Raw genomic sequence first — 25,246 nt, forward strand, 5'->3', positions numbered from 1 at the left:
TAATGATTACCAGTAAATTATTCTTTGCAGTGTGAGACTGGAAAAAATACTCAGATTTTGTGGTATGCTGTATTCATGATGCCATATGAGTACATCCATTGATTTTTTTGAATAAACCTGGAATACACAGCTGCTGATCAATGTTCATTGTTAATGCATAGTTTTCAAACATTTACCCTTGAAACATTATACTTTTGAGTTTCAGAATTCTTGATTATGAATATCAGTCAAAATAGAACAATGGGTTCCCATGATGAATGTTTATGGAACCCAAAATTAGTTACCGTGGTTTCCCATTGGGTAATCCGACGGAACCCAAAAACGGTTACTGTGAATTTCCGAAATCCTCAGGCCTGCTACTGAATTATTTAAAATTTTGCAGCATTTGTTTATAATTGTATGTATATGTTGTTGTTTGGAGGGCGGCCCGGTAGTCCAGTGGTTAGCACGTCGACTTCACAGTGCAGAGGTACCGGGTTCAATTCCAGCTCCGGCCTCCCTGTGTGGAGTTTGCATGTTCTCCCCGGGCCTGCGTGGGTTTTCTCCGGGTACGCCGGTTTCCTCCCACATTCCAAAAACATGCATGGCAGGCTGATTGAACGCTCTAAATTGTCCCTAGGTGTGAATGTGAGCGTGGATGGTTGTTCGTCTCTGTGTGCCCTGCGATTGGCTGGCAACCGATTCAGGGTGTCCCCCGCCTACTGCCCGAAGACAGCTGGGATAGGCTCCAGCACCCCCCGTGACCCTAGTGAGGATCAGGCGGTTCGGAAAATGGATGGAGGGATGGATGTTGTTGTTTGTGTTATTATCATTTGCAAGTAGACCATTTCAGAATTCAAAATTTGGGACTATCAAAATGCATAATAGGACTCATACTTTTCTGTTCAGCGATTCCCTGGGACTCACTGGCGGTAAACTGTAAAATGATCACTGTGGGGGTGGGGGGGGGGACTGTCCATCACAAAAGTAAAATGAAGAAATAAATTCATTTGAAGGTTCATCATCACAAAAGTAAGACATGGAATGAAAAGGAAATGTCGTAACTGTCCATCATCACAGAATTAACATCGAACAATACTGCAGCAGTCCAATATTCACAGCACTAAAATGAGAAATAATCATAACTGTCCACAAAGAAAACAAAAAAAATACAACAACAAAAAAAACCCCACAAAACAATACTGTATGTGGTAAAAGTCCATCACAGAAGTAAAAAGATGTAATTTGTCCCAATTATGAGAAAAAACGTTTTAACTGTCCATCACCCAAGAAATAAAACAGCAATATCTTTTTTAAAATTTTACATCTTAATAAGTAAAATAAAAAAATCTTGACATGAGCAAACCGAGTCGATGTTAGGGTCGATCCAGACACAAATGAAACAAAATAAACAAGAAACTCTCTCTCATCATCGATATTAAAGGAAAAAGGAGAGCTGTCCTTGCTGCCCATTATACAGTGCCGTGAAAAAGTGTTCCACCTCGTCTCAGATTCTTATTTGCTGAGAAAAGTCAGCCATCAGTCCATGACCTCAAGCTGTAGCGCACTTCTGCAGCAGGACAATGATCCAAAACACATGACCAAGTAAACTTTTGAATGACTGAAAAGAAAAAAAGAATTTTGTAGAATGTCAATTGTCACAGAAACGTTACAAGAATGTATAATAATCCATCAAAATGAGAACACACAAAAACAAAGATAGAAAATATTGTAACTCCTAACTGTTTATCATCCCAGAAATAAAACTAAAAGGTGACATGTGTCCGCCTACATTACATTGAAAAAATATCACTCTCATTACAAAAGTGAATTGAGAAGACAAATGTCTGTCAAACAACAAAAGTGAGAAAAACATGTCAGAACAGTTGGTCACAGAAATGAAATTAAGACAATATATATTACTGTCCTTGATCACAGGAATTATACAAAAGAATGTAACTGTCAACCACAGAAAGGTAAAACGGAAAAATAATAAGGCAAGAACATGTTGCACCAGCTCAATAATTTCAGATGTAAAACGAAAGGAGACAATGTCACAACTTATCACCTAAATACAAAAAAAATAAAAACGGTCCCATGTTATATATGGATACGAGCATACCAGAAGTAAAATGCTGCAAATAACACAAACACACACACACAAAAAAGAGAGAAACCATAGCTGTCAAGCAGCCTAGAAATAAAACGAAAAACGAAAATGAAAATGTCCATCACAGAGGTCAAATGAGCAAATATCACGTCTGATTCAACCATGACTGTAAATCAGTTCTCTGATTTCTAAACCAGTTTCCAGAACACTTTGTGGCCTCGACATTGCGTGGACAGTGGATGGAAGAAGCCCGCGCGTTCGTGCGGATCCGGGTACATGTGCACATGCTGGAATTCAGCAATGGAAATGTCCCTATCACGCTCGAAAGAAAATATGATAGAGGAGACGACCGATGGGACGGCAAACAATGTCATTCCGTCACTATTATTTTACCAAATCAATACTGAATGACTTGGGGGTCTAGCGACAAATGATGGATGATGTTTTATTGTAAAAGACACAAAGCTCTCCCCCCCCCCCTCCGCCAGAAGGTTTGCGACATTTCGTTTTTCATGGTCTGTGCCTCGTGTTCGCTCCCAGTCAAACAATCTGTAATTGACATTGAAATAAGAGTGCATGATGCATCTGCATTGCGCCCTCCCGTTTGATGTTTACGCCCGCCGGGCTGCTGCGTTCTCTAATCAAACTGTCGCCCGCTAAATGTTTTGGCGCGCTGAAGACAATAGTCGTTTTCAAGTGAGGTTCGCCCGCCTTTCCGAAGCTGCCGCTTTGAGCGGTCCTGCCAGAGGCTGTGGGCGCTCTTGAGTTTGCTCGCTTGCTTTTCACACAGCCACACGCAGCCTTTCGAGACCATCAATTATTGAGGCTGCCAGTCGCCTTCAGGGACCTCTGGAGAAATCAGCATGATGAATGAAATCAGCAGGCAGTGGTGAAAAAAACAAAACAAATGCAGAAATGGCTACTTCCAAAGCTGGAGTCCCTGAATTAGGTCTGAATGATTAATGGAATATGCAATAATATAGAAAAATAATAAAACATGATTTGTTTAAATCATATTGAAAAAAATCGGAATAGATACAATACACTGGACAGCTGGGATAGGCTCCAGCACCCCCCGCGACCCTAATGAGGATGAAGCGGTTCGGAAGATGATTGATGATTGATGATTTTTCGCTATTGCTGGTGATATGGATACAGAAGTCTGAGTGATAATTACAGGGTCGTAAAATTGATATAAAATGCTGCTGGACCTGCGCTGTACTGATGCAGTATTGATGTCTAATGCTGGGGGTGTCGATACTGTCACCTGAGAGACAATCCACTGTGAGATCGAGGTCTTATTCTGATGGGTCACAATATCATGTCGAGAGAGATACATCCCCGTATCATTACCAGGGCCGATGGTGTCCTTGCTGCATCTAAAAGCCGCTTTTCCATTGTACAGGTTCTACCGCGAAACAACCTGATCCCACCCTGTGTGGTCACTTTTCCATCACGTGGAGTAACAAAGGAACCGCTTTTGAGAACCTTCTCCGAGGTGGTTCAAAAAAAACAAGCCGAACAAGACTGTGGCATCACTTTTATCTGATTGTGAAACAGATGTAGACGTTTCTTTAAGCGATAAGGTTTCATATCATTCTATCACATGATCTCGCAACATTTGATTTGTGCTTGTTTGTAACGGAGATTCAATGAAGGCCAGACCGGGCCAATTGGCCGAAGTTGAGGGGCTGCAAGGCAAGCCATATTCCGGAACCTTGAATGGAAAAGATGTACAACACAATATTGATATTTATTGCTGATGGCTTGTATTTTGGTCTGTTGTATCCTGATAAAACCCTTGCGATATTGATATATAATGCTGTTGTATTGCTATTGCAAGAGATACCATGTTGTGATCTCAAGAGCTAATTGGCAGGTTGTATTGACACTACACCCTGAGAGATAATGACACGTCCAAAAATCCATATCTGAAGCTGGTGTATCAATGCTGGACTCTGCAGATAATGATACGTCACGATTTCTATCTAATGCCAGTGATAATGATACTATACCCAAAAAGATCACGCACGGTACACCACAAAATCTATATAAATTGTTGGTGTATCGATAGTGTACCGTTAATGATGATATGGGGAGAGCTCTGTCTTTTGCTGGTGTATTGATACCGTACCCAAGTCACAAGAATAGATCGCAAAATCTTTATCGTAGGCTGGTGGTATTGATAGCGTGCCTTGAAAGAATGATATGTCACAAGATTGATAACAGTTGCTGCTGTATCAATACTGTACCCTGAAAAATAATCATACAACACATCATTGTTTCCACGCAGACACCGTGTCCTTCTATACTGAAGAAACATCAACAATTTAGCATTGATAACTACTTCAATACACAGACAAGCGTCTGTCTTCTCATTCTTATCATCTTGCTGAAGGACAACATTCAAAACACTACAGTTCAGTTTGTTTAAAACCCCTTTTTGGACATTTCACGGGGAAGTAGTGGCACATTCCTAATTTTTCTTGGCATATTGAAGGATTCACATTAGTTGTGCAAGCTTCCTGTTTTTAAGATGAAAGGACTTCACCAAGGAAGAGAGCAAAGATGTTGCCACAGTGGAGCTGGACACAGTTACTCTGATTGGCCAATTGAGGACCATGTGTCGCATTTTTTCCAAACACTTTCTTTTGACTGAAACAAAAACATCAGTCTGGTGTGATAGGTTAACACCTGACACAAGAACACAAATAAATGATGGCTGGGTGCATTCTTCTAATGGTAAGCTTTGTTACAATACATTGTGCACTTTAAAAATCAAAAAACATTTCTTGTGTGATGCTAACCACAAGTGGGTTAAGGATAGTTGCCTTCCAATGCAAAAGTTTGCAAGAGGTCTAATATAACTTTTCTTTGGGAAAGTGTGAAAATAAATCCATATTTTGATGAAAACAGTGTAAAGGAAGTAGGTATGAAAACAATGTAACCCTTTGTCTTAAATGCTGAAAAAGTGTATTTTTATTGAGCCTAAAATCAAATAGGTGTGTCTGGAGCCCTGCCCTCATGTCTGTTGTGTAATTTAACAACCAGTTAAGTCTTATTTGAGCTGCTTGTTTCCCAAAAGATGTCTGTCAGCAAGTCTTTCTGACTTCTGCCAAATTGTGATGCAACAGTGGGGCTAATTTACCTAATAATGCTCCCGGATTTTCTCTGCACATGACTTAGCAGGTATCGTAGGTATTGTAGCAGGTGTCTGCCAATTTGAAGCGACAACCGAACAAAACTGATCTGACACACTATCATGAGCTAAAAAAGTAAGCCCAGCTGCAGCGATTGACATTAGCTTACGTTTATCAGTGTTTGCTTCTTGCGAGCAGGATTTAATTAGTCAGCGAAGTTGGCGATGTGGCGGGGAGTCGGCTGCATTTGGCGCACACGCGGATCAGACAAGTAACTGGTTGGTGATGAAGTGCTGTCTCTAAGAATGAAAATCAATGCATGCTTTCTGTCTTTCGGGGGTTAACATTTTGGGCTCTCATTAGCTCTGCCCCCTAGATGTCATGGGAACACTGTTCTCTTGTTGAGTAACTGCTCATTTGCATGAGGCAGGACCTCCCCCTAAAAACAGGCTGATTTAATTGACACTTATCATACAAGTTTAATAAAGGAAGTTAACGACTGTTTACAGTAAAAGTTACAAGTCTTATCTTTGTGGATGTGTGTGAATAATCTTTCGAATAAGCCTACATAAATAAACGCTTCCCTCATGGGCTTTGCCGGTAATAGAATGTGACAAAGAGCGAGCCTGTGTGCCTTTTTAATAAGATGCCAGGTGACATCATTAACTCACATTATCCTCCAAACACCACCAACCAACCAAGACATGCAAGTTTAAACACCATGGACACCTTTTCGCAGCGTTAGCGCCTTGTTTGGCTAATCCTAACGGACTGGTGCCTGTTCCCAAATGAGCGAGAGTACATTGGAGCTATAGGCTATGGGTATGGTTTTAAATAAGGACCAGACTGTCATGAACAGTGTAGGTGTGTAAGAACATATAGCCAGTTGCTTCATTTAGCTGCTCGCAGCACCTTGTCTTGAGGCAGCAGCTTGTTTGTACTGTATGTATGTGTGTGTGCAATGTGTGGATTTCCGCCCACCCATCCGTATGTCTGTGTATTTCCTTAACTCTTTATGACTGTCTCCTCAGTTCATGTTCACAGACCTGTAGTGAAAAGACATCATACAGCTACAAAACAGTTAACACGTTTGAGGTACTACATAAAAGCATATCGCTCACCACAACGACCCCGCTCACCAGAGGCTGAACTGGGCTGTGTTTGTTTACGGACTTGATGTGTGGCTAAAGCGCAACGCAGTTACATTCCTGCCCATTAATAAATAGTTTCTGGAGCCTGCTATTCTTATGTACTGTACCACAAAATCTGAATACAGATGTGCCGTATCATCTGTTTCACACCAAAAAACTTGTAAGGCAATAATAGTATGCCTTGAAAAGGCAGGCCCAACCTGTTGAGTGGTGTGGAAGTGAGCATGGGAGCGTTGACAGATGGTCGGCTATTTACTGGCTTTAGAGTGACGGCATCAGTTGAGGCTGTCGGCGGGCCGTGTTGACTCTGTTTTGTTACTGTGTGTTTGATAAAGCTATCAAAAACCACCTGTAGCTGTTTTCATCCTCCCTCTATCCTAACCAGCTGTTACACATGCTGTTTTTGAGGGATTACCAGTACAGTATACACTTCATGAACACTTACTGCTTGTTTCATAGTCAAGGTTTTCTAAAGACAGAGCCTTTAAATTTACCTCAAAGTTGCAGCTTCAAATTAAAATGGCCAACTTTCTGTTCAATTTCATGCAACGGTCCTTGAGACATTTTCACGTGTCCCGTTATGACAAACACGTCGAACAAATGTCATGTTAATTGGTGAAACCGGGGTATTTTTAACTTATTTTCACAGAACAATCCTCAAATTGATCATCAAACGCAACAAATTTGTTGGCTTTGGTAAAAAGAAAAGCGTTTTATGTTTGACCGTTCCGAGCGTCCTTCAAATGATCATTGCATTGTGATGCCAAACTCACACCCCCAACCACCCGACCCCGTCATAGTTTAAGGAAGACATTCTATCGAGGGCACCTGATTGGGCCCATTTCGATGAATTCCTAAGTCGGAGTTTGTCATGACACGAGTCCTCGCAATTTCCAAATAATGACTGCTTCGAGCCAAATCGGCCAACGTCCTTTTCAATTTTGAGTAAGGGTATTTGAGACTCTTTGGTGTGTCAGCTACGAGTGACATATCCACCGAATTTCATGTTAATGGGTTAAACTGGTGTACCTTTTTTTTCCATTCCAGAGAGAAATAAGGAGTTTTTTTTTTTTTGGTGCAGGTGCGGATATGTTCTGAACCCCTAAACACCCAAGATAGATTAAAAAAAAAAACCTCTCTCAGTAGCTCCCTGGGCCTAACATCGTACAAAATACCATTCATACTATAAATTTCTGAGTAGCGTCTCTCCAGTGATGATCATTCATGTTGCTATCCGATGTGACACAGCATACATTGAGAGAATGATGGCACGCATTGCCAGATACTGTGTATGTGCATGGCGTTTGTGTCCCTAAAGCATCGCTATTGCTAACGGATGTGTCTCTGTTTGCCTTTCAGACTTGTTCAGGGCGGCAGCCGTCACGTTGATGTTCCTCTTCCTCTAAGGTAAGTTTATCTCTGGATAAAAATGCTATGCTGCTGTAACACATGAATTTGTGTTTGGTATTTTTCGGTACAGTCCTGAGTTCCCATGTGGAACATCCTGTATTCGGTAAGGAATGGGAAGTGAAATTGTCTTGCACTCGAGATGTACTCTGTAAACAAACAGCCTCTGACAAGCAAATGCAAATATCAAACACCATTCGCGTTATTAGAGCTAAATTGTGACAGTCCAAATTGCATGTGTGAACGCTCTACTGGGGCAGCCCCGGCGTAGCAATGGACCAAATCTTGCCGTGTGAACACCCCTTAATTCATTTGCAGTGCGTTCACTGCGCTGGATAGGGTTTCTTGTGCGCTGAGAGTGTGCGACCAGTGCGCAGTTGCGCAGCTTAGAGGGAACATTGGTTCCGTTGCATCTCCAGTAAAGGTAAATCTAAATGAAAGATACCTTTCATTGTATTGCCTCGCGTCGGAAACTTCGCTTGTCTCGAAGCATAAGCCAATTTCCTAGCTGCTACTGCTCCCAACCGGTATGGAAGAGTACTACATGATTACTCTTTCAGGCGATAGACCGCAAAGGCATGCTATATTGTATAATATCCCACAGCACGCCTGGTGTGCCGCGGCACAGGGTTTGAAAAACACTGAATTACACAATAAAAAAATTAAAAACATTCTTAAATATATTGTGGGGGGGAATCTTAAAATTACTAATATGCCTGGAAGTATATAAAGAGAGTAGAGCAAAAATTAACTTTTTATTTTAACTTTTAACTCATTTACACCCTTTGACGTATAAATACGTCAATTAGCGCAATGCCGCTCCCTCCCCATGACATATTAATACGTCAATCACGTTTTTTCATGGGGGAGGGTGCAAGAGTCTGATGCAACTTCTCACCACAGGATTAGGCTTGACGGCAATGTTAAATAGCAAAAAAATGGCCATCGGGTGGCAGTGATGCAAAAATCAACCAGGATCACACCGCTGAAGTAGTAGAAAGGGCGTACAGTGAAGGAGGGGCGTATGTGGATAGTGGATTGGAACATTAGCAACTAGCAACGATGGAGAAAAGGAAATAACTAACTAAAAATTATTTTTTTTCGATATAAAAGCGTCCTCGAAACAAAACAACAAAGGAGATGGTGTTTGTGTGGAAGAGAAAATGACGCTTCGGTCACGTAATCGAAAGCGCCACCCGTCAAACGAACGTCGGCCTGCACAAACATGGCGTGCTACACGCGGCCGGCATAGCTCACGCCGAGTTTCGAGTTCATCTGATGAAGATGAACATGCTCCACGTCAGCGACCATCGCTTGGCAGAGCATTTTGTGCCTCCCGATGCCCCACATCGCCCACAAATCGTCTCCCCGGCGACTTCCAGCGATGACGGCAAAGAGGCTGCATTGCTTCGCATGGCCGACACCGGGCACACGTCAGCGATTCATTGGAATCGTCTCGTAAAGACGACGGCGAAAACGATGAATTCGAGAGCGATTTGGATCCCGATGTCGGACGAATGTGTGCCTTCGGACATAACGGAAAGCAGCTGAGAGTCCTCGCCAGAGCCGTTGGAACGAGGAGGTAACTGCTGACTAGCTTGCAAGTTCCCATTCAGAACTTCATCACTTCTTATGCCTCCTCAGTCACTTTTATGTACCGCTACATTCCCCGCTATACTATGAAGTTGCCTGTAACACTAATCATTTATGTACGGTTGATTCCTCTCGTAGATGTGGATGAAAATATGCGCTGACTTGCATGTCGCCACAGGTTTAAAAAAAAAAAAACAGGACTCATTTGGTCCGCTCAGCTCTGCTAAAACCACTAGTGTTAAATTCATATTCCATTTCATTTCAAATTGGATGCTGAGCAACGTGGAATGAATGGTGTAAATAGCAGTGTGTGAGCATGTATGTGTGTGTGTGAGAGATGTTGAAATGTACAGTAAGTGGAAAGCAACAATAAAAAAATAGAAAAATAAAAGTGTGGTAATTGTACATAGTTCTATAAATTACAGATTGTCCAACCAGAAGCCAAAAGATGACGACTCCTCGCTTTGGTGGTGGAAAGAAAGGTAAATAAAATTATTGTACCTCACTCTGCAGCAAGATATATTTGCAACTTTTTTTGTTTCTATAATTTATAGCTCATGCATCTGGACGTGGTGGGATGAATCGATGTGGTGACAAACTGGATGGAAGCCAAAAACCATCTTCTCCACAGCTGCACTTTTGTTCATAGTTCAATAGTTTTGTTGTGTGCAAATAAATTATTTTGCTACAAAAACATTATTTGTAATGTTCTTTTGTAGGAGGAACACATTATTGAGGTATTTGAGCTGTCACAAAAGCAAAAAATAGTGTAAAACTTGAAATGATGCTTGAATTGCATGCTTTTACAAAAAGCTCATTTTTTTCTGGATTTCTGCAGAAAATCGGCCTTTTCCATAAAACTTAGCAGTTTTCTAATGCTGATTGCCAACGAACGGAGAAAGATAGAAACAAACTTTTTTTCTGCTGAAAGAAGAGAGTCACCTTTCTTTTGACAGGTTGCATGTATGTATAGCCATAGAACAGAAAATTCTGTGGGCCTTGCAAATCAGTCAAAATTCAGTAAAATGTGAGGGATTGAGGGGGTTGCTCCAGTGAAAAGGGGTGGTATTCAATGAGTTAATTTTCACTTTTCTAATTGCCCATTTGAGCTTGGGCTCTAATTTGGAATCAGTCCATTTCTAGACCGAAAACTCGAAACCCATTTCTCCAGTATGTTTTTGCATTCGTCAATCGCTTAAAATAATTTAAAAATTAAAACGAATTTCCACTCTCTTTGTCAATGTGTTTTTGCAAGTGTAAATTTACGACTTCAATCCTGAACAATCTCATTTTGTAGCACTGCACTCTCCTCTCGCTACAAAGGTTTTATACCAGGGTCCGATAATGGCAGCCTGAGGACACAATTCCAAAAGCCTCTTTTTAAGATATTCTGTTCTTGTCACCCTATGTACCAAACGACATGAAACGTGCAGATTGGTGTTGACCGATAGGCTCAGTGAGCGGTGTTATTTAAAAATGTCTGTGTTAATTACCAACTACCTTTCCTTACATCTTGGAACGTGTACTCAAGGTGTTTGATCCATTTTTTATCACAGAAAGTCGACGCAATCAATCACAGAAACGGCGAATACGCTGCCTGAGGTTTACGAGATGCGAGTAAAAGCTGATGGCTGTGGGGGAGAAAGTGTGTGCGCTCGTTGATGGTGTACCAGCCTGCAGTTACTGGCACCAAGATATATTTCTACAGTAAATTTCCAGATGGCTTGTGAGCCTTCAATGTTGTCTCGAGATGGAAAAATACATCTTTCGCTTTTGGGGGGTGGGCTGAGAAGGTATGCGGAGGAGTAAAAGCAGTTCTGCCGTTGTCAAGATGCTCAGTTGGGAGTTTGAGGTGAAAGCTTGTTCATCACACACATTCCTGCCTTGTTCCATCCCAAAGACAGAAGCACGAAAAAAATGTACCATACTTGTAAACGGCCCAAAGAAAAAAAAACTCACTCAGTAAATGTTGACACCATGCTCTCTACATTATGATGGCTCAGGCAAAAACAATTCACAATTTAGTATCTCTTTTGGGTGCCATTTGTTCTTTGGAGTTTGCCATGATGTAAAAGCCTATCATTTCACAAATAATGGCTTGTATAAACTAAAATATTAATTCCTGTTCAATTTTGGGCATGGCTCATTGAGAGTGTTTTGTGTATAGATGTGCAACCAAAATTATTTTATTTTTACTTTCTGAGAGTTCTCAAAAAAAAAGGAACTTTGTGTCATCCATCTGTCTAGGACACCTGCCCCTGATTGGGGATTAATTGCATGAATTTCTGTGTTTGGGTTTTGTGAAAAAGTACAAGCCCTTTGATTTTGCCCAAATGGTTGCGACAAACCAAAACCGTCCACTCCTTGTTCATTTTCCTGTTATGATAGACACATGTAAACAATTTTGTGTTGATGGTGAGAAAGGTTTTGGGAACCCTTTTTTGGGTTGTTTCCATTTTCCAACAATCCTCAAAATGATCATCAAGTAATGCCACGCTCCATCCACAGTGGATGGAGTATGAAAAAATGCTTTCCAATTTAGTGTCACTTCTCTGTCACAGATAACCATTTCCTATTGGTGCTTATTTGGACAAATTCCCTCGGATGAGTTCAACGATGGCGGGCCAGTGGGCCAGTTGGTAGTGCGTTGACCTCACAGTGCAGAGGTACTGGGTTTAATTCCAGCTCCGGCCTCCCTGAGTGGAGTTTGCATGTTCTCCCTTGCCGGGCCTGCGTGGGTTTTCTCCGGGTACTCCACTTTACTCCTACATTCCAAAAACATGCATGGCAGGCTGATTGAACACTCTAAATTGTCCCTAGGTGTGAGTGTGAGCGCGGATGTGTGCCCTGCGATTGGCTGGCAGCCGGTTCAGGGTGTCCCCCGCCTACTGCCCGAAGACGGCTGGGAGAGGCTCCAGCACACCCCGCGACCCTAGTGAGGATAAAGCGGATCAGAAAATGGATGGATGGATGGAGTTCATTGGTGAATTTCTTGTTCAATTCCAGGTACGGGTTTTAGAGAGTTTTTTCAGGCTTCCTTTTGTGATGGACATGTCCAATCAATGTCAGTATTATCAACATTGCATTTAAGCCATTAATCTCGATTGATAGAATTTGGATACCCTGTTCCTCTTGCTACTGTGTCGACTTTGTTTATTGGTTGTGAGTCTCTCCGTGACGTGACGGTGGTGTTAATGCACGTAGCAGGAAGTATGCTAAGAGCCAGCGTTAGAGTCACTGATGAGAGTTCCCAGCAGTAAGTTAGGAGTGAACATGCACGGGGGAGAAGCGATCGATCTCATTGATCGAACACGCTGGAATTACAGCTCATGTTCTTCTCTTTTTTTCCCGTTTCTCTCTCTTGACTCTTAAACGGTGACTCCCCCTTACCAATGACTCAGATACTGCTGTTGTTGCTTGCAAACTTTGTGCTGCGTGACAAAATGGTACACCCATTGTGTTGGCTTGTAGAAATTTGCAAGAGACAAAAGAGAGTTGCAACAAGAACAAAACCACGACTATGTCATACTTTGCAAATGCAAAGTGTTTTATAAGCATGCAATTGATCACAACAAGTATACTTTCAATTCCAACAATGCTATATGCCTAACACAATGACATATGTGGCCACAAAAATGCCGACACACTCCAAAATCGTGCAGAAAGTCGTCCAACAATGCTACTTACCATAAAAAGATTGATTAACGCACAACAATGCACTTTTTGTGAATAAAATTGAATGATTCAAGAGAAAAACTAGACTTTTTTCAAACAGGAATGTTACATTTTTTCCGATAATTGCCAAATCGTGTGACAAAAATTATACTTGGTACATTTTATTGGGGATGGGGGAGTGTGCAACATTGTACCGTTATGACAATGTAGTTTGCTCACAAAGGACCTGTTATGAAAAAGTAGTTTTGCCCTCAAGACAAAAAGAGGACATATATTATTATCAAAACACTAAAAAGTCTTCCAACAATGCAAATGCCCCACAACAATACATTCAGCACTGCAATGTTTATGCTCAGAATCCAGTAGTTGACTACAATAAGTTGGCAATTAAAAAGCTACGACTATACATTGTCCGAGAAATGCTATCCAACCTTTCCAACCCCTCCTCCCTCAAAAAAACAAAACAAAACAAAATAAAAACATGTTTTTTTATTGATTGAGGAAAATATCACTCGATTATATGTTGTACAATTCTTATAGTAAAAATTAAATAGAATGTAAAAAATGAAAAGTTTGTGCAGCATGATTAAATCATTGCAGGTCCTTCTGATGTAAACAAAATAGCCATGGGGAGGGGGGGGGGCAGCATTGAACGTGCAGACACAAACAAGCGAATTTCACACCTGCTGTATGTGACCGGATAAACTGCAGTAATCTTAGTACATTTTTGCAGAGGATGACTAATATATGTATTCAGTATTCCCATTATTTCTCGCATTTTGTGTTAAAATGTTCTTTGTTTTGTGTTTACTTTGACAGTAAACCCAAACTGGGAGAGGCATTAATCATCTTAAAGCCCAAGAGAACTCAAAGAGTTCTTTGAGTTCTGCCAAACTACTGCTCATGGTGTCATGAATTCACTTGAGCTCACTCCAATTGATTAGTGCTCTTATCTCTTTTTGCCCTTAAGTCAAGGCAAAAAGAAATGATGGCACGTACAGTATCTTTTGAAATTCTGAATTTGTGGTGCTCATATTCGAGGGCACCACTGTATTTGGTTGGGGACGGGCAAAGAATGGGAATCTGGAGGGGCGAGAGAAGCATTTTTAAATGGGACACGTGAGGTACGATCATTAACAGGCTGCCTAAGTACGTCGCAAGCCTCAGTGTCAGGCTGTTGCTCAGCGTGTGTACATGCGTGCGTGGTAACGGGTCGATCGCGGAAGGTTGGTTGATTGAAAAGTAGATCTTCGGTCAAAAAAGTTCGGGCACCCCTGCTATAAAGGGTTGTCGTTAGAAGTCTGTGACTTCCTCTGCGTCTTTTCCCAGCAAAGCCCTCCAATCACTTGACATGTATTCCCACCGTAGAAAAGAGCGGTGTTTGACAGCGAGGACGGGATAGTTTGACAACTGAATGACACGCGAATGAGGTGGGGAGATTATCAAAAGGATTTTAATCCAGATATTTCTGAAGACTCAGTTTTGAGGGGCGCAGGACGGTACTGCTTGGGGGAAATGATTGTCAAGTGATGGGAAGACTGCAAGTTACCCCAATATTTGCAATAATGTAGGCACAGTACAACATCTACGTTGTCTTTGATAAATATAAAAACAAAAGCCAAAGAAAAAGCAGACAGTCCATTGATTGACATACAAAAATTCTCAAACTTGGATCCCACAAAAGTACCAGAATTTCCAGACGACAAAGCACACCTGATTGAAAGCCGTTACAGATAAATTTAGCCCCCCAAAAATATGTCCATATATCAGCCACTTCACTTTATGTGCCGCGGGTCTCCACGTGCTAAAATGAGACATTTGCAAAGAAAGAGAGCAAGATGGATTTTTTAAAAACGATTAATTAGATTAAACGAGGAATACTCTGATCAATCGGTGGCCGACAATTATGAGTCGATATTTGTGAAAAAGTGCGTGATCGATGAATCCGATCAAAGCCTTTGAAGGCCGATTGATCACCCGATGTATATATTTGTTTTGAGAAGGGAGTGACATATTTTGCCCCAAGTGTTGTTCAAATCATCAACTCATCAGCAAGCTCTAAAGGCACCTGACAATGATCCTGATCACTTGAATCAGGTATGTTGCAGCAAGGAGACATGGAAATCATGCAGGACACCGGCCCTCGAGGACCGGACTTTGACACCTGTGCTCTAGGTGATGCTTGAAACGTGAAGCCGCACTCCAGTTAGTATAGTTTGACCAAATTTGAAAGACAAAAACTGGCCAAATTCAAATGTCCGTGACATTTCAGTGTACTGATGATTTTGTCAGTGTTAATTGATCTTCTTTTTGCCAAGCAATTGCCTAAAAATCTAAGGACTTGGAACAAAAACTGTCAAGGTTCGAACAAACCGAATACATTTTTTGGATCCCGGAATAGTAGCCTCCAGACAAAACTCCGCAACAAAAATATTTATTAATACAAAAACGCACCAACAAAATAGGAACGAAAAGCATTGGTCAAATAAGGACCAGGAAAAGACAAACAATACAATAACCAAAAGCGCTTGCAAAAAAGGCAAGGAAGAAATTAACCAGAGACTACAAAACAAAATGCCAAGAATTCGCATAAGCAAGAACAAATAACGAAAACAAAACCTATGTTTACAAATTATAGAACCCAGGGAACAAGAGCAAACACGACGAGAGTGAGAGGTCTAGAAAAATGATCACTTGAGCCACAGCAGTAGCAAGGTCAAACAATACTCCGACAACCAGCAGAAAATTTCTTGGTCCTTAAATACCTGGTTCACGAACGACAGAATTGGCAGCAGGTGTGCACACAGCAAGTTTGCGCAGTCTGCCACCTGCTGGTAAAACCAAGAACAGGAACATGACAAAAACACTGAGTCACGTGTCTTTGTTTGCCAAAACGTACTGATTGGATTGAGTGCAGTGACAATCATTTGATTTTTAAATCAACATTAAGCACTTCCCAGATATCTGGGATCTCGCAAGTCATCACTCTGTGCCTCATTTCCTCTCGTATCGATGTCCTTAAGTGAGCTTCCCCAAGCGCCTGCAGGGGCGGGGTCCTTTCATATGGATCACTGTCAATGTGTCGGCGCACAGCTGATGGGCAGACCTCAGCATTAGCACTAATTGTGCTCCTGGTAGTAAAATACACTGGACAGACAAATAGTCTATACCAGGAGTCACCTACCTTTTTGAGAGTGAGAGCGACTTCATGTATCCTGATTGTGTGAAGGGCTGCCAAATTGATACACGTCTGAAAATAACATTTGTACAAATTACATTTAATAATATTAGAATGTGTTGTTTTTCATACTTAATGATTTTAAATTTCAGGCTCTGATCATCTTAAAGATGTCTCACAATGCTGCCAGTGTTTGCATTTTTTTTCCCCGGGTGCTCCGGTTTCCTCCCACATTCCAAAAACATGCGTGGTTAGGCTGTTTGAACACTCTAAATTGTCCCTAGGTGTGAGTGTGAGCGCGGATGGTTGTTCGTCTCTGTGTGCCCTGTGATTGGCTGGCAACCGATTCAGGGTGTCCCCCGCCTACTGCCCGGAGACAGCTGGGATAGGCTCCAGCACCCCCCGCGACCCTCGTGAGGATCAAGCGGTACGGAAGATGAATGAATGAATGAATTTCTACTAGCAAATCACAATCCTAGCACTGGCGGGCTATTGGTGTGGTTCTCATGGGCTACCTGGTGCCCGCGGGCACCACGTTGGTGACCCATGGTCTATACAGTGGACGCTTTGTAACAGAAATGGTGTTTGTACTTGAGCGTGAAATATTATTTATATATACAAACCAAAAATGTTATGCCGCTTTAAGCACAACCCCCCCCCCCCCAAAAAAAATGCTAGTAATCTACTGTAAAAAATAAAATAAAAAAATTGTATATGGAGAAAGTATTTTGGACATAAAAATGCCATGCTCAATTACCCACCGAAGTGTGCTTGAAAATACAATTGTTCACCACAAAAGGGAGTATTTTGAAGCCACAAAACACAAAGTAAATATTGACAACACGGTAGATTTGGTCAGGACTGTGGTCTCCCATGTGGATGTAATATGTTGCTTTCAAAGAATTGAATTTGAGCAACAAAATGGTTCTATGAGAAAAATGTTTTATTCCCAATATTTGTCACAAAAGTAAAAGATTTGTATGCAAAATGCAAAAGATTTTGGCACAAAAATGGTTTACTTTTTCTCCAAGATGCTATACGTCTGTCACAGTTCCGGAAGAATCCAGAATAGAATCGGATCCCACAAACGCAGACAAGCTCTGCAGAAGCACGATAACGATCCTGATCATTTGAATCGGGTGTGTTGGAGGAGGGAGACATCGAAAACATGCTGGATGGGGGCCCTCCAGTCCCGGTGTTGGTGATTCCTGCTATAAATATGTTGCCCTAAAAATCATATACTTGGCTTGGAAAGTAAAAATGGAGTCTTCTGCCGATAACTATTTACACACTTCCTCCACCAAAGGCTTTGCACTTTTGTTCCAAAAACAGAAATGCAATATTTTGCCAGTAAAAAAAATATATTAGTCACAAAATTACAGGACAGAAGAAAAATGAATGACAGGTTGAAAGTGACACACTGTGATTATTTAACGTCTTATGACAACTTCTCAAAGATGGATCCTCACTCTCAATTGACGAGCTGGATCCCAGTTAAAATATCCTTCATTGATTTTTGGCTCTCGGAAACACCAGTCACCATTAAACACAAATCTTCCCGGCTGGGAGTGTTAAGATTGGTCGCTCTCTGTACAGTTTGATGAGCAGTGGCGGAGCTCCAGCTTCAATGGCATTCAATATTGCCATTCAAAGCACATACTTTAGATTTTGCGCACAATAGACAGGGTGGGGAGGATAGATGACAAGAAGGAAGGATGAGAGAGGAAGGGAGTGAGGGAGGTTTGAAGGAGCGTAGGGAATGAAGGAAGGAGAGAAGACTGAGAGGGAGGATAGTTGGAAGGAAGAAAGGAAAGAATGAAAGGAGGAAGATAGGATGGAACAAAGCAAAAAAACAACAAAGAGAGAGTAGATGAAAATAGGGAAAGCAGGATAGAAAGAATGGAGGGAGAGAGTGAGGGGGGTAGAAGGAAAAAAGAATGATGGAAGTAACCCAAGAAAACCCTATTTTGAAACCCTACTTTGAATTTTTGATTCAGTTATCTTTATGGCATTTAACTGTATGATATGCGGTAAGTGTGCATTTAATGAAATCCAAGATGTGTTCCTACTTTTGGCCCCACCCTGTACAGTATACCAAAATACAATCCACTATATTTAGCCTCAAAATTGTAATGTTTGTACATGAAAATGCATCACAGCAACAAGAAAATGTATAGTAACACTTCTAACAATTGTTTAACACTGTTGAATGGGCATAGATGTTTGTTCCTGTAGTTGTTTAATGGACTGTGCCAGAGTCTTCAATAAATATGCAAAGAGCACCCTGGTTCGCGAAGGCCAAGGGTATCCTGTCCGAGCATTGCAGAAGATGCTCTTACGAGTGTGCTGCAACATGGAGGCAGCTGGACCGCAGTCATTACTCAGAAAAACGACTCAGGGGGGCGTAAAGGGTGGGGTGGTGGGGTAAAACCCATTCGCTGGCGTGCTGCTCTCACTTGTTTATTTATTTTTACAATTACTGGCCGAGAGGCTTTATTTCATCGGACACATAGAACAGACATTCTAATGGAGCACACGTCACGTGTAGTCAGGCAGAATAGAATGCAAGGCCATTTAAGGGACCAAACACTGGGAATTGCTCCAAAAAGAGCACTCATAAGTCCGTTAAAACTGTATACCCCCTTTGTGCGCCATTGTGGGACGGGAATAGTCTTTTTTTCCCGGCCAGTCCTAGTGGCATTCCTCATTTGTATTAAAATCAGGGCAGTCGGAGTGCAGTGCGCATGAGTATGCGGTCATTGTGGAAACATTGGCAATTAAACTACAAGCTGTCCCCCTTGCCGATGATGTAGTTGGCCGTGCATGTGACATGGGCAATTGCACCTCCGATCGTGCGTTTGGGTGGATATTAGCCCCTACTAGTCAGGACTCCCAAATATCGAGATATTTGGGAGATAAGTGATTACTGTATGTGTGTCTCTTTTTGAGAAAATAGTTGCAGGAGGTGTGGGAAATCACTAAATCTAGTGAACACGTCACTAAGTTGGCAGCACCGCAAACACAAATAGAGGTTCTTACATGCAGCACATCAAATAAAAAGCATATCTTTTGAGAAAAAAAAAAGCAAGGCATATTTTATACTGTATTTTCACTTCATGGTCACAGTCAAAAATTGTGGTTGGGCCAATTGTGCCCCCCCCCCCCCTCAGGCCAGACTTTGCCCAGTTCTGCTGAAAACATCTCAATAAGCCATGCCCAAAAAGACACAGGAGGTATGCCATTTTGGTTTGAAGTGGCCATTTTAGGGACATTTAGACCATTTGTAGGTGTCCTTGAGAGACAAACTCATCCTAGTGAGTCTGATGGATATCATATGTAAATCAAGCTCATGTACTAAAAAAAAAAGACACTAAATTTCGAGGCATTTAAGTTTTCATCATTGTGGGCAAAGCCACCAAGTTTGGTGACTTGACATATTTTTTATTACTGTGAAAATTTTACAACTGGCTGTGACTTTGCTTTAAATAGAAAAATCCATATTACGAAAAATAAAATGCTGTACTTGTTTATGTGGATTTAATGTGTGTGACTCATTGCACACACCACACTGTGCATCCATGAAAACAAGAAGTGGGAAAATAAATGTGCGGCCATGAAGTTGAAATAATTAAAAAAGAAAGAACAAGAATAAAAATAAGATACTCCATAGCTCAGGATGAAGTTGCCCCCCCCCCCCCCCCGCCGTGAGGTCAGAGCACCCTTCAGAATTATTTCATTAAGATGAAAGCGCGTCAGAAGTCAATGAATCATCCTAACGATGCGTCGCTGTTGTGCTCTGGGAACACACACACACACAAATGAAATTAATAAATGGGAGATAACAGGGCAGTGGCGAGGAAAAACAATCCACTCAATGTTTTTTTTCACCTAACTTTTCACAGCTGTTATAAATCAAGGACCTTAACTTGCACCAATGTATATTTTACATACTCTTCTACAAAATACATTTCCAATAGCCTTCACCACGGCATACAGCCCCATCGTATTTGGTCTACCCACATCGAATGTACGGTACCATATTTAGATCATACTTGATGTACTGTACAGGTATATGCTCCTCAAATGTACTATACATAATTACATCACAATGTATGGATTGTATGTACTGCTAATTGACCATATTTACATTCTATTGAGAGGTCTATATACACATTATGAACCATGTTTAAAACATATCAAATATACCATATTTGCATGCTATTTAATTGCTGTGTATCATTGTACATTATATTTCATGTCTACAGATTTCATGTTCCATATTTCATCGGGCATGTACCTTTAATGTACCACGTTAATATTTTCAGTGGTCAACTACAAACTGCCATGCTGTGTTTAATGTTCATGGCTCCACAGTGCGCCCAATAGGCTTGCAAATGCGGCCAACTTTTCTATGCTGGTTAAAAATTTCATCCGGTCGCACTAGCTTGAGCGCATGTTTTCATGATCCTACCCATACTTTGGGGGGAAAAAATACAGCGAAGGCCCGCCAACTCTGTGTCTGTCTGTCAGACTGCGCGCACGAGGCGAAGCCCATGTGTGACATGTGTCATGTTCAATCATTCCTGTATTATTAAAATAATAAATATCCAAGTCTGGATGTGTAATTTGCCACGTTGATGGATGCCTGACTTAACTAGCATTGTCAAAAGCAATCTAAGTAGTACCCTTACAGCATTTTGTTGGACTAAGTGACAAGTGAAATACATTTTAAGTACTGTAATGTAATTTAATGTAACACTGCCATGGTGTTTCTAACACCGTCCCCAAATGTTTAACAGTGGTCTGTTTGAATGTATGTAACCCTAACGTAGCATATTGTGTATACACAATACAGATAAGAGATAGACTAATGAGATAGTTATTGGTTTCTACATATTTACGTACGTTGTATTTAACGGTCAATGCCTATCTTCCCGGTAGGCACGTGACACCAATTTTACATCAATTTGATGTTGAAGATTGGATTTGGATGTCACATTGATGTTGAATTGACAATTTAGATGCCCACTGGGTCAACATCATATTTAAGGGAATGTACACAAAAAATGGTACATATCCAAAGTGGGCCACATTGGGAAGTGCATAACTTGAAGCATGAAGTGCCCTCCGAAGATGAAATGAGCAGATCTTTTCAAATGAAATGAGCCCATTAAGAGCATGTTTGTTTGTTTTAACTCTTTCCAAATCACTTAGAAAGAACTGGCCAATACAATCGATGACTCTGATCGCGTAGCAAGAGAGGAATCAATGCCATTCCTATTATAATGAGAAGTGGAGCAAAAGCCCACGTTGGCTTCCAGTCACGTCCCCACTATCGATTGTTGTGTGGGAAGTGTGTGTGTGTGTGTTGGGGTTTGGGGGTAGTTTTGTTCCAAAGCAAGCTTTTCAGCCCATTACGCTCCATTCACCCCCCCCACACACACACTTCTTAGTTTGAAGATGGAGATCAGGTGTTCAGTTCAGTTTAGGTTTGGGCAACTTCATTCTCAAATTTCTCTTCTTATCTCGGACTGATGAGCTTCTATAGTGAAAATAAACAAGACCCATTTTGCACAAAATGGATGAAGTGAGGGACTGTAAATGACCCCATACTGTAAACAAGTGATGCAATTGGACGCCTTTTAAAGTACAGTACAGTGCGTTCTTCTCAAACATGTCTTCACCTAAAGATGGAGTTTGAAAGTTTTTGTGAGTTTGCATGTTTTCCCCATGCCTGCGTGGGTTTTCTCTGGGGACTCCTCCCACAAAAACATGCATGGCAGGCTTATGGAACACACTAAATTGTCCATAGGTGTGATTGTGAGTGCAAATGGTAGTTCGTCTGTGTGTGCCCGGCGAGTGGCTGGCAATATCCTGCCTGTTTTAGATCCCACCCTACTCCAACACACCTGATTTAAATCACCAGCTCATCAGCAAGCCCTGTAGAGGCCTGAAACAATCATGAACAGTTGAATCAGGTGTGTGGAGTAGGGAGTGATCTAAAACAGGCAGGATATGGCTCTTGAGGAACCGGAGTTCCCTACCGCTGACCTCTTAAAATGGTAAATGGCATCAGTCGTGCCCTTTGGTCACAAATCACCTCCAGTATGTTTGACTTCAACTTCTTTCATAAACCGAACGGTGCAGAATAGAATCTTGGTTCACTTACAAAACAAGTGATGGACACCTCATAACAACCTTTTTATGTACAGTGTTTTTCCCAAACATTTCATAAGTTAAGGATGGAGTTAGGTGTTGTTGGGGGAGAGAGTCGTCCTTACTCTTCCTTCGCGTGTTCGTTCATTTCGGACGACGAGGATGTTGGTTATATAAATATAGGTTGGAGCCGATGAACAGTACCTTCAAAGGTTTTATTTGCAGAATATTCTGGGCACCCGCGGTGTACAGACAATGGCTGTGGATCACGAGTGCGCAGGTGTAAGAGATTCACAACACATTTATATCGTCAGAGGGGCAGTTCCGAAACTTATGACATGGCATCTGACTCTGTTTCTCTTAAACTAATGAGCTTGTATTAAGTGGTGTTTTCCGAAGGTCTGTGTGTCTCCACATTGTCTCCACTAAGGGAGTACTGATATCATCAAGTGATTGATGATTCAAGGGTGCAAGGTCTACTTGCAGGCATGATGATGTGTGTGTTCTCATGCTGACCTGGGATCGTTGTAAAACATGGGCAGAATACACACTTCAGTGTTGAGTTTCCTTGTGTTCAGATCTGACGCCTTGTGTGTAGACCGATCTTAAAACAGGATGCAACGAATGGTAGCGTGAGTAGAGTAGCTGTTCACACAGCTGCCTCGTTCCCTATTGCCCTACAAGTGAGTAGCGACCAGTCTGAGGTGAGGTCAGCCTTTCGTCGCAAGTCAACTCGGTTAGCAAGGAGATGATAAACTTTCAAGAGAATGGAGCGATGAAATAAAACACCTACATTCAGCACTCATTTCCTATAAAATAACAAAAAAAGAAATGAATACAAGTTTAAGTTAACGTGTTTATTTTTCGTGTTCTCTTTAATGACCTAAAACACTAAGTGCTTCTTGGAAAAGCAGCATGACACATCAGCAGGGTAACATCAGAATAAATGAGTGCAACCTTAAAAATAAATCCAAGCAACCACATCATACATCTTATTACAACATTTCTATATCATTACACAACTATGAGCCTATTAAATTAAGCAATTTGCCGCCAGCTTTCCCTTTGGCTAAGGGTGGGGTGAGGGGACTCCACTGCAGCTTCTACATTACCGTAAGACTGTCATCATTAATTTAGACCTTTCTTTGTTTGAAGAGAAACTTTTTTCACATCGATAGTCTCCAAGTGGGGATTGTAGTTTTTTTGTTGTCTGTAAAAAATAAATTAATTAATAATGATGCATTCATCTGCCAGGTCATCGGTGGAGAAATTATTCAAATAGGCCTGCAGGCAACTCGCAAAAAAAAGAAAAAAATGAATTTGGTCATGTCATGTGATCTCACACTTGACGTGTAGTCAGGCACTCGTCAAGTCAAGTCCAATTTATTAATATAGCCCTTAGTCACCAAAGATTCCCAAAGGGCTTCACCAGCCCACAGTTGACAAATATTATCAACATCCCCTGATCTTAACCCCACAGGAGGCCAAGGAGAAACTTAAAAAAAGCGACCCAAATATTGAGGTTCAGAGTGCACCATACACGGTTACAGGTACCTGAATTTCAGAGAAAGTCACAAAGCGCTACAGTCTGTCACGAACCTATGCTAATGCAGAAGAAGTCAGAGTACATGTAAACATGCACAAGCATATATACAGTATCGCACTATTGATTGACAAACAAGAAGTACGGCAGTAATTGAGTGTGTCTTCCTGTGCCCTGTGACCTTGCATTATAAAACCCCTGCGCAAACGACAGTATCGCACACAGTTTGAAACCTCAAAATGGTGCCAATACTGGGGCCATCAGAAACACTTGTGGTTCTTGAAGAGAAAACGAATGCAAAACAAAAAGCAGGGGAGTATTCTTGACCAAGTGATTCGGATGATTCATACAGTGAGAGGGTGTACCACTATCCCACAATTTACACTTTATTTCAGTAGTGACGTTATCATTTCAGTTGTGAGACACACAAGAAGAAAACAGTGCAAAGGTGTGTAATTTGGCCACATACTAGGGTAGAGAAGGAAAAAAAGGCTGCATCATCTACTTGACAAACCTCAAAGCCAGTACAGGATATATTCCATTTCCAGTGAACTACTGTTCCTGCTGTCTCCTTTGTCTATGTTGTTGCATCACCATTCTATGGTGTTTCTTACATAGGGCGTCATGAAATTTCTCAAAACCTCACACGTTTGGGTTGTGGTAAACTGAGGATTCCGTGTCCAGTATGTCTAAATAATCAATCAAAAAGTCACTTTCCCATAATATCTCCCCTTTAATTGTAGTCAATGTGACTTTACGGGAGGGGTTGACTAAATGGACCAAATGTAAAAAAAAAAAAAAATTAGTGGCTGATCTATGCAAACAATGAATGGAAATAGTGTACTGGTCTTTGTTGGGGGGCCCTATATTGATTTTCAGGCTGCTAAATCACAGAACCTTGACTGTGCTGTGATCGATTCCTTCCTCGTCTGTAAAGGGTCCCTGCCAAAATGGCAACTGATAGTGCTGAAGAGAAGAACAGCAGACATGTCAGGAAATGAATTAGGGTCCTCTTCCACGCTGACTTTTTTTGCTCCACTATATCATTCTACAGTCGGTTGGAGTCGCTTAAGATTGTCCATGAGGAAAGGTCAAGCTTAAGAGATTGCATTTGTCACAGCTGGGATCCCCCGCTAAACGATGACCGCATCTCGTCGACGTGTGGCCAATTGAATGAAGGAGCTGACATTTTGATGTGTGTTTATCCTCAACTGACAGAAGTTTGGGGATCATGTTAAATATCAAACATCATCACCCTAGCAGCTGGTGCTTGCATACTTGCTTGCATACAACCAGCCAGGTTGCAGGTGAATG

The 25,246-nt window shown here is 41.4% G+C and overlaps 1 protein-coding gene and 1 long non-coding RNA gene across 3 annotated transcripts in view; both read left to right on the forward strand.

Moving 5' to 3' along the window:
* Positions 1-25,246, forward strand: part of lingo2 (leucine rich repeat and Ig domain containing 2) — a 210,943-nt gene that overhangs the window by 43,839 nt on the left and 141,858 nt on the right. For both annotated transcript variants that reach the window (XR_015103832.1, XM_086137502.1), the window contains exon 2: positions 7,740-7,787. The gene's annotated coding sequence lies outside the window, so the exon portion shown is untranslated. The remainder of the gene's footprint in view (positions 1-7,739; positions 7,788-25,246) is intronic.
* On the forward strand, positions 8,655-10,415 carry LOC147208576 (uncharacterized). Its single transcript, XR_015100292.1, has 3 exons — positions 8,655-9,369; positions 9,806-9,862; positions 9,935-10,415. It is a non-coding gene; the product is annotated as an uncharacterized LOC147208576 (long non-coding RNA).

This window comes from Hippocampus guttulatus, chromosome 2, assembly GCF_054856545.1.
Source record: "Hippocampus guttulatus isolate MCC_2025c chromosome 2, RoL_Hgut_1.0, whole genome shotgun sequence".
Lineage (NCBI taxonomy): Eukaryota > Metazoa > Chordata > Actinopteri > Syngnathiformes > Syngnathidae > Hippocampus > Hippocampus guttulatus.